The 19,417-nt window shown below is 25.3% G+C and overlaps 1 protein-coding gene across 8 annotated transcripts in view; it reads left to right on the top strand.

Annotated features, from left to right (window-relative positions):
* Positions 1-19,417, top strand: part of sano (CABIT domain-containing protein serrano) — a 96,006-nt gene that overhangs the window by 39,353 nt on the left and 37,236 nt on the right. For 2 of the 8 annotated variants that reach the window (XM_075360752.1, XM_075360753.1), the window contains exon 2: positions 8,490-8,653. The exons of 5 other annotated variants lie outside the window; for them this stretch is intronic. The gene's annotated coding sequence lies outside the window, so the exon portion shown is untranslated. The remainder of the gene's footprint in view (positions 1-8,489; positions 8,654-19,417) is intronic. One more of the 8 variants, XM_075360757.1, reaches the window with a different exon arrangement.

Here is a 19,417-nt window from a genome sequence, read left to right as displayed (position 1 = left end):
TAGAGAGTAGAAAAGAAACTAAAGATAAGTAAATTTTAAAGAAATCAAAAAATGAAATAAAATATATTAGAAAGGTTAAGAGGAAATCTTTATTTTCATTTTTCAAAAGGTAATTAAGCAAAACCATATTAACAATATTAATTGAGGTGAAGTTGAATTATGATGTATTCAGGAAGTAAATTCTAGATGAGATTGTTAAGGATTTATTGAAGTTCTGTAGTCAGGAAGCTGCGGATAATACTCATAAAATGGGTACCTTTGCAGTAAACAAAAACTATATTTATTTATTGACATATACATTCAACTAATGTAAATGTCATTAAATTTACACAAAGTTTTGATTCAAGTAATAGGAACACTTGTTCAAAACTGTTTGTTTATAAAGAAACAGAGCCTTGAAATACAACCTACTACATTTTCAACTACACAAACTGCTCAAAAACCATAAAATATGATATTTATGTTGAGCTTAAAAAATATAACAAAGACAATAATTTGGTACCTCTACAACTGTTTAATTCCTCTCTTAAATGGTTTTATATTTATATATATATTTGTGTGTGTGTATATGTGTGTGTGTGTGTGTGTGTGTGTGTGTGTGTGTGTGTGTATATATATATATATATATATATATATATATATATATATATATATATATATATATATATATATGTGTGTGTGTGTGTGTGTGTGTGTGTGTGTGTATGTGATGTTTGACGTTATCTTTCTTTTTAAAAAGAAAGAAAGAGAGAGAGGGAGAGAGACAGTTACTTTTTTTAAACAATCAGCAAAATTTTGTGTAAATTAATTATAAAGAGAAAAAGTTTCTCTCATAAACTTCCACCAATGATAGTATCAACTGTCACTCAAACTAGATAGTATTGATTAGGCCTACTGAGATAGGATTTGCAAATTAGTACTGATCAGAAGCTTTGGTTATAAAACATGATTGATGTGTTAGCTGAATGACAGAATACAATAAAAATTTATACATCTTCACAACATACTTTTGATTAACAATTATTAATCAGCCAAGATCATAAATAACTAAGGAAATGATTCAAAAGATGCTAAATTAATAATGAACGGAGATATTAATCAAATTAAGCAGTGAGTAATATCACTAATTTTGTAAATAAAATAAACATTTCCTATATATTATAAGCTTTTTATTTCCTCATACTGTTTAGTATACTCTTTAAAGTGGACTTGTAACACTTTTATAGAATATACATGTAGTTTTTTTATGAATATAGTACTTGTTTAATGATCTTTGGTCATACATGAATATATATCAACATAAAATTACATAAATGTTTAAGTTGACATCAAATAAATTTTTAAGGATGATGATCAAAGATGGATTAATAAAAAAAAGGAAGAGGTTTAAAATAAAAAGAATGCCTGAAGCATGCAAATCATAGTTAATTTTTTTATTTAAATGTCTTAAACAGTTGTCACACAAATATTGTATTTTATCTCACTGAATAAAAAAAAAACCATAGAAACTTAGTTCAGTGCTTAAAATTCAACTATGACCTATTACTGCATGGAATTTTACACTGATTATGGAGTATAGAGCTCATTAAATAATTATTTGCTATTTTAGAGGTGAAATAATTATTTTCGTTTTTTAATTTTATAACTCGGTTAATTATTTACCTCTATTCAAAACATTTAAATAATTTTTGTGGTTTAAATTATTATCTCAATATAATTTGTTTATTCATCAGATAAATCTATTAAGAGTCATCCAAATTAACTCAGTAGGTTGTTTAAAACTTTAAGTAATCATCCAACCATGACCTCTTGAACCTTTGAATGTCACACCCTTGAAGAAGTTCTTGCAATCTATTGTTTTATTTAAATTCCTTAAAATGATAACCTTTCTTGATAATTTAATCAGCATAATATAATCATTTTTTTTACTTAACCAAGTTCATAAAAATGTTATTTTTTATTATGTAAAAAAAAAAATCAAATCTGAACATTAACATAATATTAATACTCACAGTCACTGCAACATGGATACATACTTAAGCTGCTTTAAAAAAAATATATAAAACAATTTTATTCTTAGCCGACATAAATACTGAAATAGAATTTTAAGTAAATTATTAATGAAAAATACAACAATAATCTTTCAATTTATGTTTATCTCTTTTTTGTTCCTTGACATTTTGTGAGTCTAGTAATTTTTAAAATATTATTTCTGTTAATATTAAATTTTATTTCTGAATATCTTTGTGGAAAGAAAGAATGTATTTCATTCAATATTTTAACTTATTTTAAAATCTTATCTGTTTGTCACCTTTACAAAAAATAAATAAACAACAATAATATAGTAAAGAGATCCTCAGATAATTTATTTTTCAATCTTCATATTTTTTATGTGTGAATAGTAATTAATTTATCTCTTAAAAAACCAAGAAGTTCCAATTATTTTATAAAAACTGACATAGCCAAATATTTGAACAGCTTAGTCGATTTATTTAAGAATAAAGCAGTTCTTAGATTTATGTTTAATGTAGAATAATTTTTTTTTATATATGAAAAAGCAGGCAGCAGCTACGGTTATTAGCCTGGAATGTTTTTTTTTTATTATTAATAAGATCCTGAATTTTTGCAGATATTTCTATCAGATCATACATTTTCATAAATGCTTTTATTGATTAATCCATTACATATTAGAAATAAAAAGCTTTGAATTCTTTTGTTAAATAAATAGTAGGTACTCTAATGTAAATGATGTACATCTTACTTTATAAATGTGAAAGATTATGTTGAAATTTTATTTTAAAATTATTTCTTTTTATTTTTGAATGTGTGTTTTTGTATTTTGTTACTATTCTAAAATTCTTGACTATTTAAAATTGTTACTCTAGCAGCATATTTTCTTTTAATTTTTTCCAAGTGTCATTGATTGCTATGGTGATTAGCCAATAAAAGATGCCAGTAGCAGAGTGTATGGTGCCCAGCTTTCTTAAATTTATTGAACATGCATTTGGCTGTAGGAAAATTTATATACTGTAATTTTTAACTTATTTTATTACCAGTTTAACTTTACTTATTTAAATTTATCTAATTTTATTACTTGATATAAAACTTTTTTTAAATAAAATCATGTCTATTTATTTTAAAACGTTTTATAAATAATCTTCTCAGATGATTCTATATTTTCATAATTTCCCAATAAAACTAGATATTTTTTATACCAAATTCCAAATTTCTAAAAAAATGATGGTTTGTAAATTCCAAATAAATTGTGAATCTACAATTCACAAAATTATATTATTATTTATAATCAATGCATGCTTTTATCTGATAGAATATTCTATCTTTCTGCATCTGCATTATAATTTTTTTTTTTAGTAAAAAAATAATATTTTTTTTAATTTTCTAGTTTAAATAAAAGACCGCATTATTTTTCAAGAAACAACTAGCCTTTAGAACAGTCATTAAATATTTTAACTCAGAATTATATGTAAAATTAAATAAATCATCAACAATAAAATTAATTTAAATTATGTTACTGATAAACATTCCTTCAATAACTAGGTCCGCAATAATCCTTGTAATATATATATAAATATGTACATTTTTTTTTATACAACCTTGGACATGCTTTTAAATATATTTTAGTAGGGGAGAATATGAATGAATGAAATGATAGATGAAAAAATGCCAGACGTTTGTCAGGAATCAGACCTGAGACAATCTGATCTGAAGCCAGCATGTTAAACTCTGCAATTGTCCCAATTGTCTAAATCCTAAGATCAATTTCAGTTTTTTTTTTTTTGTTATAATTTACACGTATATTACTGCAATATACATTTGCTTCGTTTACTATTTAGAAATCTTCTTTATCTAATATGATATAATTTAACTATAACATTTTGCTAAAATAAGTTTGAGGTGCACTATTGCCATCAAGTAATTTGGTTACACATTTAATATTGAAACAAATAAAGTAATTTATTAAAAAGGTTTTTAATAGTTGGTGGTCATGTTATATTTGTTTTTAAATTTCTAAGTATAATATTCTTTGAATTTTTTCTAAATGCGATAAAAATATAAATTATTATTATGTTCCAAATACTTTAAATATTTTGTAATTCTAAACTAATTTTTTTCTTTAATTGTTTTATTTTATTAGCATTATTGTTAAAAACTATCTCCAGTATTTCCAAATTTATTATTTTGTGCAACTTATCTATTAAATGTTATGCTAAATTATATATTTTTAAATTCTGTTTTGTATTCTGTAGTCTTTGTTTTCTGACATATGTCAGAACAAACACTTTTTGAATTATGGGATTGATTAAACATACCGCAATGTATAAATTAACATTCATTACACTTTATGTTGGACTCCCTTTTATATTACAATTTTCTAATTACTGAAGTATTTTATTGTTTTGGAAGCTGTATTTTACCCTTCCTTATTATATATATTTATAAATTGTTATCATTGTTTAAATAATTTTAATATTTGTATGTTAACATACTTATTATTTTTATTACTGTTATTCAAAGTTAAAATCTTTTCTGAAATATTTTTTATTTATTTATTTATTTTTTTTTGTTTTATGGCCTTAAAGTTCTTTTTATGCATAGTTTGTAAATTATTTTTTGCCATCTTTCTTTAAAAATCCTTACAAAAAAATTTTTGTAAGAGACTAAATTAATAAAAATTTCTTAAAGTTTAGTACTAAATTGTTAATGAAAAAACATATTTGGCCCTGCTTTTTGAAGAGCATTCTAAATCTACAATGGATTCCTAATCAGTTCTATGGATCTACCAATCATGTTTAGTGTTATAACAGTAACTGCTTTATTAATAAGATTTTTAATTTATTTTCTTTGAATATGATGAGCATTACACAATTAAATAATCTTTGAAAAACTTTTATTGAAGGTGGTTAATCTCTCCCTGATATTTTTATCAGGTTGCTTATAAATTTTATCTAACAAATAATATTAACTGCTAACTTGCAGTCAAATCACAGTACTAATTTTAAAAAACTGCTGGGAAAATAAAATATAACTGCTGGATCTGTATAAAAATAAATAAATTTATTTCACTTAATTTAAATTTCTATTTTTATTTGTTAACTTTTTGAAGATAAATTTGGTTTCGGAAATTTTATTTTATTCTTAATCTGGACAATTAATGCTATTATAAAAAACAAATGTGAAAAAGTTTTTGAAATTTTTCAATATCCTTGTCTATTGGATTATTATTATTGTTTAATAATATAATTTTATTATTACTTTTTTGTTTTATGATAAACATAGTTTAGAAAGTAGGCAATACTTTTTCTGACTAGTTCCCAAATTATATCTGATTGAACACTCTTTTATGTCACTGTTAAAACTATAAATTTAATAGCGATAAACTACTATGTAATTTAAAACTATTTTTTTTGTATTAATTTTATTGTGTAATGAGTTCCTTTTCTAATTTCATTTATTCTCTAATTCAGTCTTCTGGAATGGTTGAATTAATGTCACAATGAAAATAGTTCATTAGATTATAGTTTCTTTTTTGAACTTGATAAATAGAAGTATTTATAAATTAAGGACAAAAATAACAAAAAATAAAATCACTGGTAAAAAATATGCTTAAATATAATAAGAAAAATATATTAATATAAATTTATAGTTGTAGATTGACAAGATAACAGTAAGGTTTTTTTTCACCTAAAATATTAAATATACTGTAGTATAAGTAAGTTTAACTAGACTTCATGGTTTCAAGTTGAGGTGTTCACATATCTCAACATCTACTAGCAATTTAAAACCAGTTCTTATTTTTATTACTTTGTTCTAAATTAAAATTTCCTGTTAACCTGATGCAAATGTAGCAAGAAATTATATATATATTTTCAACTCAAAGTAATTATGCTGAATTTTTCTACAAAATTTTAATACTGAAATATAATTTTTATATTGATTGTAAAATATTATAATGATGGATATTAGCTGAAAAACATTTTTGATGAAATCTATTAATAAAGTCATCTATACTTAAATTAATAAACCACGTTTGACATAATATTAATTAAGATGTCATTTTAAAATTTTTTAGTGTTCTCTTTTGTAATTTTGTTGGTTAGATATTTCTAATAAATTTTTAGCACTGACACATTTATTTTCTTTTTATTTTTTATTTATTTTTTTTTTTGTAAATTTAAATTTGTATTATTTATAATTTGTTATTTCTTGTGAAAGAAAAGTTTTTTCTGTCTTGTGGTCTCCGAATCATAAAATTTGTTTATTAATGAATTATAAATTTTGTAGAATTTTCTATAAGTAGTTGTTGCACCTTGTTTTGAAAAACTCGTTTTAAACTCTACATTCCAATACACTCTACTAAGTAAATAAATGTGCATTGAATTATCATATTTTACATAACTATTCAGGTACATTAAATAAGCATTAAGAAAATTATTTCTGCACATAAATCTGAAAAATGTGAATTGGATCTTTCTTATTAAATGAAGGCCTCTTAGTTGATGTTTACAAGGGAAAAATATCTCACCAGTAATTAATAACAACAATAATTATTGAAAATATAAAACCATAACTTTAATATGGGGTACATAGAAATAAGCAAAACATATTTAGTTTTAGAAATATTTAGGAAGCGTGATGTCATGGAATCACAAATTTCATAAAACAATGCTAATGCAATAGCATTTGTTTTATTATTTAATTTATTTAAAGTAAAAGTGTGGGGCACTCATTTTTAGGAAAAAACCTCAACAGTTCAATGAACATCATTGCAAAGATACATTTGAATAGTACTAGAATTGTTAAAAAATGCATTAACAATTCTGACTGTTTGCAACAATGAACTTCCTACATTTTTATTTTTAATTACAAAAGACCAACAATATTTTGATGTCAAAAAAAATTATTTTTTACTTTTTAGTTCACTTTAAATAAAATTCTTCAGAAAATTTGTTTAAAAAAGTTGTAGATATGTTTTTACACACAATTTAAAAAATAATAAATATATATATATAAATACATGAATATTAACTTAAATGTAATAATAAGACATACTTTTAAAAATATTTTCTTTATTAATCTCTTGGGTTAATCAATCAACAAGTGAATTTAATTTATAAGTTTGTGTAGTTGATTGGTTAACCCAAGAAATTAATAAAGATAATATTTTTAAGTAAAATATGTCTTGTTATTAGATATATACACACAAACATACACACACACATGCACGTGCGCGCACAAACACACAATTTTAATATTTTTATGATCATATGTAGCTGTCAACTTACAGCTTACATAAATATCTTTTCATTACATCTCTGGGTTTTTAACAAATCTGGAAAAAATTATTTGTCTGTAAAAAAAATTAATTTTTTCCAGATAATTTAAAATAGCATTAAAAATACAGTTTATTTATTATATATTTTAACAAAAATATCCTGTTTCAAAAAAAAAACTATTTTATCAATTTTTCTATCCATTGCACACTCTTTCAAAATTTAATTAACGATCAATCAAAAAATGTTTTAAAATAGAAAACTGTTTTGTTGAAAGAAACAAATATCAAAAAAAGTGTTTTTAAGTACATTTATTTAAACAAAGAAACATTTTTAAATTTAACATCTTTATTAAATATTGGTTGGTCAGGACTTGCTTTGCTCGCTCGTCCATCCGTATGAACCCCCAACTTTCTCTTCTCATGGTTGTGAGAATATTAAATATTTTACACATACTTTTTAAGGAAAAGAATTAGTCATTTTACTTCATTATATTTCTGTTGTCATGGTGACAGAAATATAATAATGAAGTAAAAGGATTAATTTTTGTTTCTTTAATGAATATCAATATCTTAACCCCTAAGGAGGCTAGGGCCTCAATCTATGACTTTAAACCTTCTGTGGGGTAAAGCTAATGTATCCTGAAAATTTTAGAGCATTCAGTCAGTTGGTTCTTGCTTAATCCTGTTGCAAAGAAACAGACAAATCCACAAACTATTATATTTCCAATTTATATGTAAGATTTGATGAAAATCTGACTATGTAATAAAATAAAATTCAGTAATATTTTATAAGTTGGTTTAATAAAAAAAAATTTAATCATCCAAATCTAAGTTATCTAAACTATTGGTATATAAATTGGATTTTTATGTAGGAATGAGCTACAGAAATAAAGTGGTAAAACTGCTTGAAGAACTGGTTCATCAGCTGGTGCACAGTTGTTTCTATCATTGTTAATTCAGTTTTATACTGTAAATAAATGCATTATAAGTACATAAAAATATGTGTGTGGTAAATTACATTCTGGGTCCTTCCTTTCTTTGTAGCACAAGTTAATTGTACATATTGACTCCGCTATACCTGTATATTCATTAATTAGTATCCGTTTCTCTTTTCTTTTGTAATGGCCATAATATAGAGCATGTATTCATTGTTACATCATGTAAATTTTGTACATTTGTTTCTGTATACAAAAAGCAGGAGTCTTGGAGCTATGATGGTGAGGTGAGACTACGTTAGGACTGTCCATGACCTTGAATCTTGAGCCAGCGATGGCATCACACCACATAGTATAGTATTGGGTCGTTGACACTGCATCACACACTCTGACTATAGAATACAACTTTGTACAGTACGACACGGTACAGTACTATAATAGTAATGGCATACTGTAGACTTCTTTTTCAAACTCACAGACTTATTTACATGCATATACCATCAGCTGCATTATTAATGTTATACACATTCACCATACAAATGTGATTTTAAATATAGACAGATCGAAAGGCTAAGGACATGGCTGACTATGATTGTCTAGGAATAAAGCCTAATTAGTTATGAAACAACAAAACATTAAAATAAAATTGTTTATTTTAATTCTATGTAGAAATATGTGTTCGTTAATTACAAATATAGAAGTAAATATTAATTAAATTACATAACGTTTACACACTTATTTTCAATTATGATATATTATAAATTAATTTTTATTTTAGTAAATGTATGAATATATATGCAAACAATTTACTGAACGTAAATTTATGTTTGTTCAAAAAAGAAATAGAAACATATTTGCATTGTATACACAACATGCTTATTAATCATTAAAGTACAGTTCTTATTTTAGCTTCAGTCTTCAGTGTTAGTATCACATAAATAAAATTTTACCTGCAGCATTTATTTTTTAAAAATTAAACTTTTACTTTGTAAAACTCATGAATTAACAGTTAGCAAAGCTATGTTAAATAGAAGATACAAAAACTTCTTAGATTTTAAGCATTTTTAATAAACAGGTATTAATTATGATAATAAATTATTAAGAAAATATAATATAAACCATCTAATAGAAAGTAATAATCTCTTGTGGGGATTTTATCACTTAGTGAAAGGATTTATCACTTATGTAGTGACATTTTTAATATAAAATCATTTGAATGTGTTTTATCATAAAATATTTATTTATTTTTTTAATAAAATCTCCAGGTATTGCAGATTTTCTTTAAAAGTTACTTTCTATTTTTTGATGTGTAAAGAAACAGGTCAATTTTTAGATTATGGTAACAAATTGAAAATTCTAACAATTCAATTTAAGTAAGACATAGTTAAATAACTATTGAAAAATCTAATTTATGAGCACTGATTAGGTTTTTATTTTTTAAAAAAAGAAAGTTATTCTACTAACAAAATATAGTTGTAACCGTTAACAATGATTTCAGACGTGTAATCTTATTTTAAAAGTAAATTTTAGGTCCCAATAAACCTTCTATAACCAAGACTTGATGAAATACTTTTTTTAAATTTCAATGTAGGATTACCTTTCTAAAAAGGCATATTTAATAACTATTATTCAGGAAAAGAATATTTACTTGAAAAGTAGACAAGTATATGTTCTCCATTTTAAAGTTTATTTTTAATTGCTATACTGTAATAATTAGGAGAACCTTATATGAAACACAAAATTCAACAGAAATTTGTGTAATCATTCTCAAAAATAGAAAACATTCCGTACTGGGTGTACTAAGGATAGAGTACATAGTGGTTGCATTTTATGTAGATGAATACACTTTTGCTTGTCAGTACACCTACTCCACTAAAATATGTAAAACTTTACCTTTCAAGTGACACCTTCTCTTTGTTTGCTTCAGGAACTGGTCGTATATTTAATATTATCCCTTTCAAAAACTGTTCTAAATGGTGCCTCTTAAAGCTGAGATCTTTTATATTTAGTGCAGTAATAACAAATATGAAATTGGTAGTTTAATGTAACAAAAAACTCTTCCATGGAGTAATGCATATAAATATTGTCTTCTTTCAACAAGAAAGAAATTATTTCTTTCTTAAAACTAAACCATTTAAATAGTCAGTTTAGTCCATTTTTCCTTATTAAACTACATGGGTGTTCTAACTTGATAATAACTGGTCCACTTTTTATTTTCAGGAGCATCAAATGTATATCCTTTCTTCTTTCAAAAGGTTTGTGCAGGAAATTTTTCATAACTCTTTCATCTAAATCCATTAATAGAAAAATTCATTTATCAATTCATATTTAAAATTGTACATCAATTTGCATATTGCACCATTTATTTATCACTCTGTAGTCTTTTACAAAAGAATTTGTAAATTAGAATTGTGTTCAGTTTAACAGTATATATATAAATTTAATCATCTGATAACTTATGTGGAAAAACATATAAGTAATTATCAGAAACAAATTGCTACTTTAAAAAGTTACATCTATTTAATAATTTTATCAATAAGTATGTACATTTTTTATTATTTTATTTGGGTCAATTTTACATTTAATTATCATTATAACTGCAGTAGCTACTACATAAGTAAGTAAATAAACCAGTAGAAAATACATTACTAATGAAACTTTGTAAGGTTTTAGAAGTCGTTTGTAACTTGTTTCCAAATGCAAATATTTATGAGCATTACTTTTGAGTTTTCCATATATTATAAACAAAACTGAAACATGTTATTGAATTCATTAGTTTCTTCTATTTCCTCTGTCACATGATTGTTTCTTTATTCATATTCTGCTCCTTCTTTCAACATTTTATTATTAAATTTATAAAATTCTCAAACACTAACTTAAAATACTCGTATTACCATGATTTTTGTTGTTTTCATTATATTACTAATTACCTTGATTAACTACAGTTACATTTTCTGTCAGCACTGATACAATAATAGAAACCATACTAATTTCTTACTAGGTTAATTTGTCTTTGTTTAGCATCACGAATACATATTATGTATTAAATAAATTCAAATGAAATGAAAAACTTCATTGTGTGGAACATATACTACTATTCCAAGATCTATGCATATTGATCTATTAATCATTTTTGCATATACTGAAATGAATCTGAGTAGCATCATTGGATCTCAGGGATGTTACAATTTTATTGGTTTATAGCAAAAATAAAAATTTTTATACATAGCCATCTTGTAAATATTCTACATAATGAAGTAATTTATCTTTGGTCATAGATTGCTGCCTAGCTCATATACAGTCAAACTACATTTTTTTATAAATTCAAATTTTTAAAAAGTTCAGTTGCCTTCATATGACTATCTTATGCTTTCAATCTCCAGTTATTATGATAATGCTACTATTTTAAGATAAAAAATTTAGAAAAAGTGATAAAATAAATAAAAAATTAACATTTGGTTTTTTACATTATTTTATTGTGCCTAACTTGTAACAGCTACATAAAATTTCAGTTGCACAGGATTTTCACTACTGAGTTAAGGCAGTTCATCTTCAAAAAGGGGTTCATTAATTTGTTGCTTTAGAGATTGTTTCCAGTTTCTCTTAAACTTTTGATGCACATAAAACATCTGAGATACAAGAAGCATCAGTCAGATTAACTTTCTCTGAGGATAATGATGTTCAGTATACAGTCAGTCACTGTAATTAACCAGTAAAGATGTCTTTTGTAGAGCTGAATGTCAACTGAATTTCTCTTTGATTAGAATGCTTATATGCAAAGCATATTTAGCTCCGTTAAGAAGGCAATAGAAAATCAGTTCATTCCTTAATTTCCCTAGAATTTTACCAGAAATGACTTATTCTAAGAATGACTATAGCATATTCAGAATTAGTATGTGCCATGTCAGGTCATCTTTAACCACTTTGATTATGACACCTAATAAATAAAACAAAGAAAACTTTTTTCAGTTTTATGCTGATATTAACTTCATTCATTTTATAGTATTTTTTAATGTTTTAAACATTTTTTAATATTCTTAAAATGTTAACTAAAATAAAGTTTACAGACCTTAATTCATTAATTTGTCAAATCCTCAAACTCTTAATCAGGGATTGAATTTGGGACCCTCAATCAAGCAAAAATATTACCACTGCCTGTACCATAAGATAGCAAACAATTATTCTGATTTTACTGAAATTGCTACTTATTAGTAATAAAACTTCTATAATCGAGTCATAAAATCATATGATTAGACAAATATTGGTTTACCCAACCATTATTTTGACTTCATTAATAACCAGTATATTTATCTCAATCAAAACATTACAAGAATGACATGATATGAAAAATAAAAATAAATTATTTTTTTCCCTCCTTTTCAAATGATTTTCATTGTACTCATTTGTTGCAAAATATATATTAGATCACGTATAGATTTGCCAACTAACAAGTACTTTTTTATATAAAAAAGTCATGCATAACTAAATTATTGATAAATGAACCGTGAACCAAGATCAGCCTGCCTGTATTTTGATTAAGAGTTACTAACACGCGCGTGCATGCGCAATCACACACACACACACACACACACACACACACACACACACACATGCACAGAGAGAGAGAGAGAGAGAGAGCTTCTGATGTGTTATCTATTCTTTTCCTATTCCAATTTTTTTTTCCAATAAATTTATTAACTTTACCTTTTAACTTTTCTTGCTATTAGTAAAATAAAATTAGAAAAAAATAAAAAAAATATAATTTATTCAAATATTGAATTTTAGAAAAGCCTAAATCGATAAGGTTATTTTTATAAAATTCAGCAGTTTAAAATTTTCAATTTACTAGGCTTCCATTATTTTTTTCAAATAGGGCTTTATCTGAATACAAGGAGTAATAATTTAAATCACAATCAAAATTTGAAATATTTTGAAAATCCATGAAAATATGTAATTTTTAAATCTTTTATAACTTTTTTCATTTATTTATGGTTATTTTTTTCATTTTAATTTACTTTGTTTAAATAAGTAAACACTTATTTAAAAAAAAAAATAAAGAAAGCATGTGAAGTACTTGAAATACAATAAGCATCACTTACAGTTGCTTTTCCTGAGAAAAATTTTAGTCCCTTTACAGACAACCCCCTTTGCTCAACATAGTGAATATGTCATTTGCAGAGTTATATATCACCAACATTTTGGTGATACTAACTTGCTAAAATGACACAGTATATTCAGCTTGAAAAAGCAACATGATAACACTTCCTTCAGTAAACATCTACACTAAAGAAAATTATAATCATGATCATAATTTCATAAATTAAATTTTTTATTTGTTTGATATTTTATTCATAACTTTTATTTTAAAGATTTTCTTACTTAATTTTTGAAGATCAGTCTTTAGGTATTTATTGAAAAATTAATCAAATAATAATAATAATACTAAAATCAGAGAAAAATTGGCTGTTGCAGACCTGGAGAGACCTTTCTTGCTGAAGAAATTTTACTAAAATCTAATGTGTATAATTAAGAATTTGTTAAAAATACTTTGAAATATTTGCATACAGTGTAACATTTTATGTCAATAAAATATGGACAAAAAAAAATTTAGAAAGATAAATAATATTACTTTTTGAAAAATCTACTATTAAGGACAAAGTTTGAAAATCACCTGTGTTGGAAACAGAAATTTATTTCATAATCTTGTAAAAAAAAAAATAAATCCGATGCGACTTCCTTGTACATCTATTAAATTACATATACACATTTTTGCTGCTCTTCATTTAAATTTATTTCATTTGAAAGTGAAATACGATCTTCCAATTCTTTCTTTGGACAGTTCATAATTGCTAAAATATTAGTTTTTATTAACATCAAATACTTGTGCAATTATTAATTCAACAATCTTACCTGAATATTAAAGGTTAGAGTAAAAGTCACTTGATTACTCTTTAAATCAATTGTTAACCAAATAATCCAATAATAAAAACTGATCATTCTATAAGTTAAGGTTAAAATTAATATTTGTAACCATTATACAGGAATTCACTTAGCAGAATAGTTTATTATTAACTTTTATTTATACGACACACCAGAAATCTTGTGCATATTATACACAAGAAAAAAAAATTGTCAACAATCACCTTCAATTGAATACAATTCAAAAATGTGTTTTATTTTTCTGCCAAATAATTAAATAAAATGATTTTTTTAAATAAATATACAATTTTATAAGAATTTGCTAAGAAAATCCAAAAATAATATGATTCTAAATTATAATTTTCAATTAGTATTAAATAATCAGATGTTTCACCAATTCTATTATTTTAATTTTATTTTACTTCTAATTTTAATTTACTAATAATTTGTTTTCATTTTTTTTTCTTTTATTATCAATGAATTATTATTTGTTGTAAAACATTTTTTACAATCATGGGTTAATAATTATTAAATCAATATATTTAAATTAAAAAAAAAAAGTTAAAAAACCTTCCCTATAAGATCCAAATATTTCATTAATTAAAATTTTAATTTTAATTTTGATTGCAATCAATAAGAGAGGTGAACAGTTAGATATTACAACAGTGCTAAATCCAAAATTTCAACATCCTATGGCTAATCGTTTACACATACATACACACATACATATAGATGTCATGCCGAAACTAGTCAAAGTGGATTCAGGGATGGATATTTCCATTAAAATATGAAAACCGAAATGTTTCACGACCACAACTTCCTTTACTTTGTACAAGGAAGTAATAAAAAGAATAGTGGGTCATGTATTAAGATATCCTCAGTCAGGTAATTTAATCAAAGAAGCAATTTATTTATGTATTGGATGCTGTAACCAAAGTCTTGTAGTCGATCTGATATAAGATACCAATTACTTCTGAAAGTAGGGTAATATCTAGACTCAAGAATAACATACATCGCAAGAGATGCTTACTAGATAACATGGTTTCATGTTGATTTTTCATCAAGCTGAATGTACTGTATTACATTAGCATGCCAGTATCACCAAAATGTAGGTGATATACAACTCTGCAAAGGGCAGCATGTTTACTCAGATGAGCAAGGTATTTCAACTATTTGCTATGTTCAAATACTTCACATGCGTCAAAGCAAGGGACAGTTAGTGTAAAGCAATAAATTAATGTGCAAGCCTCACTGGCACGAGTGGTAACATCTTGGTTTTTCATTTGAAGGTCCTATGTTTAAATCCCATTTAGGCATAACATTTTCACACACTACAAAATAGTCATTTCCTCTCATCCTCTGAAGCATTACCTAACAGCGGTCGTGGAAATTAAAAAACAGATATTAATGTAATCTTTTCTCTGGAAAACAGCATAATACACACACATTGCACAAAACAAACATGTGGTGAATTAAAAATATTAAAACTAAACATTCAAACAATTATAATAACAAATGTATAAGTAATATTTACATACGTATAATTACAAATTTTAGCATAGCTACAAATGGAGATATAAACATTGTTGGTAAAACAATGAATAATTAAAAAAATGTTTAAATACTACATTTGTTTATGTTAAATTATTTTTCAACCAAATTTAACAGGTTTTGATGACAATCAAAATATGACAGTCTAATATTTAATATCTAAAAAAAAATATTAACTGGTTGACTGTCAAATATTTTTTAGAGTTAAATATCAAATTTTTTGAATATTTAAACTATTTTAAATTATTAAAGATAAAGTGATATTACTGAGCCTATGAGATTTTTTGCTGGTAAATAAGTAACAGAGGAAACCAAATTAAACATAGCTTAGAATCGTACCTTGCTTAATTTGCTTTTAAGTGTTTGTTTGAATAGAAACCTTACAAAACGGAAAAGGTGAGATAAAACTATAAATATTCACTATTAATAAAACAAAAATATGACTGTAAACAAAAAAAAAATCCCTTTCGGCACACCGGAAGGCGGAGGTAGATTTCACCGGTGTTAAGTAGGGGATAGAAAAGATTTCCACCTTAAAGTTAAAAAAAAATTCAGATTTACTCAGTATGACAATGGTTGCATGTGTAAAAATATTTCATATGTTTAGCATACGACAAGCCCCATTTTCTTCCAATTCCAGCAACAGTTTGGTCATCCCTTGTCGTAAAGGTTGGTCATATAAAAAATTGTTTCAGACAAAAATTTTAGGTAATTTTTAGAGTACTAACCACCACTTTAAACCTATTCGATACTCTGCCTATTAAGGGAGGTGTGATTGTTTGTCTTCGAAACTCCATTCTTTCAATCCCCTGGGCCAGTGGTTGGTGATACCAAAAACTTTACTTATATAAGTTTTAACCACTTATTCAAAAAATAGTAGGAACTTTAAACGAATTCGATATTTTCCTTAATAAGAAAGTTATAGCGATTTGTTTTTTTCGAAAAAGCCCCCCCATTTCCACCCCCACCCCCCACCATGGACCGATTTTGCCCATTAACGAACTCGACCGAAATTTTGGGTTGTTGAATATTAAGTATCAATATGAAAGTGATTGGAGCAAAATTACGGTAGTTATTGTGTCCACAAGAAAGTGGACACAACTTTTGAGCTGACTATGATTTTGGGGTCTGGGGGATGTGAAACTCGAAGAGGTGTCGAAATTTTCCGGAAATCGAATCATGGTAGCCATTACAATAGGTAGCTTTCTTATGAAATCTGCCTAAAATATATTACCTCTGTACTACTTATATTTTTTCTCTCATTTACACAAAATTTGTTATTTTAATTTAGTAGTTAAAAAGGATCATAACTAAGTGTTTGCCTACATGAAAAAAATCACGTAGATCTCAAATTGTTGTTAATAAAAAATAATCATAAATAAAAAAATGAACTGTTAAAAAGAGATTGAATCGGTAAATCAAAATTTAAGAAACTTCTATAAAAGAAATAGTTTATAATTGGAAAATAGCTGCTGTTTATGGATTTAACGTACCAGAAAAACTGTTATAATATTCCTCCGCAAGATAATATTCTACCTTCCTTAAAGGAAAGTTATTTTATATCTTATTTTTTAATAACTGTTTTTAACTAATTTTTACATTTTTTTATGCATGCTATGATGATTTCATTTACAAAGACTATAATTTTCATTACGTGTAATTCACTATCATTTCTTTGTTATAATATTTTTATTAAATATTTAATCAAACTATAAAAGAAATTTTCTAGAGTAATCTTAAAAAGCTCTTGGATTATCTTACTCAACCGTATGCAAAACTTATGTTGAAAGCGTAAATTAATTCTATATGAAATAACTACAACTCCCATTAATACAATGTGAAAGAGAAACGTTTAAATATTTTTTTATAAAAATGTTAATTGACACTAAAAAGTAGTATTTTCAGTAATGTCTGATGAAATTAGAAAATAGAATCTGTTTAGATGTGTGTCATTTTACTTTTCTTTTTTTACTGATGAATTTAAGTTACCACAAAACCTTACAAAGAAGCTTGTACGTGGGAATATGAAAATGGAAATTTGTAGGGTATGAAAACTGCTATGACTGATCGGAATTCGAAGCTCTGTACGAAAGACCGAGACACTTCCACACTGCCACGGAGATCGGCCGTATTATATATATGTATTATATATATGCAATAATTGGCAAATGTATTTGTTACTTAGCAAATGTATTATTGAAAATATTGAATTTTTGTGTAACCTTCTTTCTTTCTTTGTTCTTGGATTATTTGATGAAGTGAATAATTTAGTGATAAATTACACGATTTTCAAAATTTTGTTATCGTTATTAGTGTTTAGTATTGGATTTTTATTAAAATGGTAAGTATTCTGATATTCTATCCAAACAACAAAAATGGTTTCGCTAAAAATAACTAAAATTAATAGGAAAAAATATTGTAAAAAAAAATGCACTCCCGTAGTGCATTAGCATATTGTCGACAAAAGTCACTTATTTTGACGTTTTTCTAAATTACTTTTCTCTTTTTTTGCCAAGATGCAGATTTTTCGTGACTGATGGATTTGATAAGAAGGGTTCTTTTTCATAAACAAATAGCAGTCATCTTAATGCATTTAAAAATAAGTTTATACTCGTATATATATACAGAGTATATCATGTAGTATCCGGGACTTACACTCAGCAAAGGCAACCCTGAAAAACTAAAGCAAGAAACAAAACACTATAGAAGCGTGCCAGTAAATGTATTGAAAATGGCGGGCTCATTTTTGAACATTTATTATAAACTGGTACTTTGGTGTAGTGACTGTTTCTAAATAAGATTAGAATTTTTCTAACTTTTCTTTCTTTTATTCAACTTATCTTACACTATTTTGTTCCGAATCAATTTATCTACAAGTTTATTTAAAATTTATATGTGTTTATTACCCATTTAACAAAGTTATTGAACGTCAGACATAAAAAACGGGGTTTTTTACCCCAATTTATTAGTTTTCACCCTAGATTTCTGAAAAACTAATTGCAGATACAATTCTAGGACCTATTTTATTCGATTTTTCAGGTCAAAAACCACGTAGAATCAGTAATTCTGCTCCTTCATTAACATCCTAAAAATTCCAGTACGACCTCATTTCACCGTGGTACCTGAAATCCGCGCGAAATCTTTCACTAGCCGTAACTCGCAAACTAAGCATTTTAGGACATATGTTTATATGCACTTTTTTCCATTATTTTGACGAGTTCAATAAGCTATGTGAGTCCTGGAGAACCTTATGATATACTTTGGTTAATGAAACTGAGAAGTAATCATTTTTAACAAATTCTTTCTTTGAATTTAAAATTGTTTAAGTCGTCATCTAATTTAAGGTTAGCAGGTTGTATTGATGATATTTGTTTTTAATTCTCCACCGATTTCAAAAAAATCAAAAATTTAAAGAATTAGAAAAAGTATTATTAATCATTTTTTAGTGTCTTTTTTTCTAAAATTTTTTTTTCTTCAATTTTTCTTTGAAGTTTTGATTTTTACAAATCATAAAAATTAGTATTTTTTGTACCAGAAACTATAAAACAATAGAAATTAAAAACATTTATGGAACTTATATATTTTTTTAAATGTTCTTAACACAGGCTTATGGTAAATCACTTTCTCTTAATAAAATGTAGACTTTCTCTTTACTTGAATATATGTACAATAAAAAATTTTTAGTATACATAAAAAAATATGCACAATAAAAAAGTAT

This window comes from Lycorma delicatula, chromosome 3 (genome assembly GCF_047948215.1).
Source record: "Lycorma delicatula isolate Av1 chromosome 3, ASM4794821v1, whole genome shotgun sequence".
NCBI classification, from domain to species: Eukaryota; Metazoa; Arthropoda; class Insecta; order Hemiptera; family Fulgoridae; genus Lycorma; species Lycorma delicatula.
Note: the sequence above shows the minus strand (reverse complement) of the source record. Positions and strands in the feature narration are given on the sequence as shown.